Below are 2,500 nucleotides of genomic sequence, written 5' to 3'. Positions count from 1 at the left end.
AACTGCGACCCATGGAATATCAAAAATAAAGATGTCCATATGATCCAACCTGATGAATCAACGAAATACCTTGGTCTGAAAATTGGCCCTTGGACTGGCACTATACAGCCTGATCTACATTGTCAGCTAAAGACATGGATCTCGAAAATCGATGAGGCACCTCTGAAGCCAACTCAGAAGGTTGAACTACTCAATGCCTATGCCCTACCCAGATTGTTATATCCTGCAGACCACTCGGACTGCAAGCAATCAACTCTCCGTGGGTTGGACCAAGAGATTAGAAAGGCGGTAAAAGGATGGCTCCACCTTCCCGCTTCAACTTGTGATGGACTGTTATATGCCAGAGCCCGAGATGGAGGCCTTGCCATCTTGAAACTGGAAAAAACAATCCCTTCGGTTCAAGTTAGAAGGCTGCAACGTATAGCAAACTCGTCCGATGCTATCACCCGTAATATTGTGTCCTCGCAGGGTATGGAGGAAGAATACCGTAATTTGTGGGTACGAGCAGGGGGTGACAGTGATGCAATCCCAACATTCGTTCTCAGGGACTCGGTGTCAAAAGAACCTGTATATCCGAGACCCTGCGATTGGAGGGAGCATGAATTTCAGAGATGGTGTGAAAAGCCGGTTCAAGGAAGGGGCATTGTAAACTTTGCGCATGATAGAATCAGTAATGCTTGGTTGAGGCCATGGTGCGGCTTTAAACAATGCTTCTTTATCGCAGCACTACAACTAAGGGCAAATGTTTACCCAACAAGAGAAAGCTTGAACAGAGGCAGAGATGGGGCCTTACGTTCCTGCAGGAAATGCTCTGCCAGACTCGAGTCCCTTTCGCACATTCTCGGTCAATGTCCTGCAGTACAGAAAGCAAGAATTGCGCGACATAACAAGATCAGTAACATTCTGGCAGACGAAGCGGCTAGATTGGGCTGGTCTGTATACAAAGAGCCACGGTTCATATCCGAGACGGGAGAGATGAGAAAGCCTGACCTCGTGTTTGCAAAAGATGAGGAGGCGGTTGTGATCGATGTCACCGTCCGTTTTGAGCTTTCAAAGAATACCTTGTCAGATGCTGCCTCGCACAAAGTTTCGTACTATACCCCTCTTGGTGATCAAGTCAAAGTGCTGACGAAGGCTAGCAAGGTCACATTCTTTGGATTCCCGGTTGGGGCAAGAGGAAAGTGGCCCCTTGAGAATAACGAGGTACTTACCTTCCTGGGCCTGACCAAACCCAGAACGACATCACTGGCCAAGATGATTTCCCGCAGAACGCTGCTTTTCTCTCTTGATATTCTGAGAATGTTCTGTGGAAATTATGCGGTCTATGAACAGTCATAGACAACCTCCGAAACAAATAATAGTTTTGTTTTAAGATGTCATTTGTTTTAGATTGATTTTGTTATTTTCGAAGGTGAAGTCGGTTTTTATTTCATTTTACTATTTTCCACAATTTAGATTGTTATTTTCCAAGACGAAGTCTTGGTTCTTTTTTTTATTGTTAGTTTTTTTTTTAACACGTCGTATTTGTTACTTTAGAGCTTAGAGGGGACTTTATTTTCGCCTTACTATTTTCTGCCTACAAAGAAGATTAAAAATAAGCTTTTTTCAAGATGGTTTTGTTATTTTCCAAGGTGAAGTCTTGGTATTCTTATTTTACTATTTTCCATAAAGAAGACCTTTCTTTTAGATTTTGTTATTTTCCAAGACGAAGACTTGGTATTTTTATTATATTGCTATTTTTTTACACGAAGCTTATTCAAGAGCACTTATATAGATTAGACTTTGTTATTTTAATTCTTTATTTTTGGACTACATCAGTTCGAGAGTCCTGTAACTTACTATTTTCTGCCTACAAAGAAGATTACAAATAAGCTTTATTTAAGATGTTTTAGATTAGATTTTGTTATTTTCCAAGGTGAAGTCTTGGTTTTTTTATTTTACTATTTTCCACAAAGAAGACTTTTCTTTTCTTTTAGATTTTGTTATTTTCCAAGACGAAGACTTGGTATTTTTTTGCTATTTTTTTACAGGAAGCTTTATTCAAGAGCACTTATATAGATTAGACTTTGTTATTTTAATTCTTTATTTTTGCACTACATCAGTTCGAGAGAAGACTACAAACCAGCTTTATTTAAGATGTTTTAGATTAGATTTTGTTATTTTCCAAGGTGAAGTCTTGGTTTTTTTATTTTACTATTTTCCACAAAGAAGACTTTTCTTTTAGATTTTGTTATTTTCCAAGACGAAGACTTGGTATTTTTTATTGCTATTTTTTTACACGAAGCCTATTCAAGAGCACTTATATAGATTGGTCTTTGTTATTTTAATTCTTTATTTTTGGACTACATCAGTTCGAGAGTCCTGTAACTTCCTATTTTCTGCCTACAAAGTCAGCTTTATTTAAGATGTTTTAGATTAGATTTTGTTATTTTCCAAGGTGAAGTCCTGGTTTTTTTATTTTACTATTTTCCACAAAGAAGACTTTTCTTTTCTTTTAGAT

The sequence above is a fragment of the Petromyzon marinus genome, unplaced genomic scaffold (assembly GCF_048934315.1).
Source record: "Petromyzon marinus isolate PM22_M1 ecotype Great Lakes invasive population unplaced genomic scaffold, UKy_Petmar_22M1.pri1.0 PM_G_Scaffold_61, whole genome shotgun sequence".
Lineage (NCBI taxonomy): Eukaryota > Metazoa > Chordata > Hyperoartia > Petromyzontiformes > Petromyzontidae > Petromyzon > Petromyzon marinus.
The sequence above is the reverse complement of the archived record's forward strand: the minus strand, read 5'-3'. Positions refer to the sequence as shown.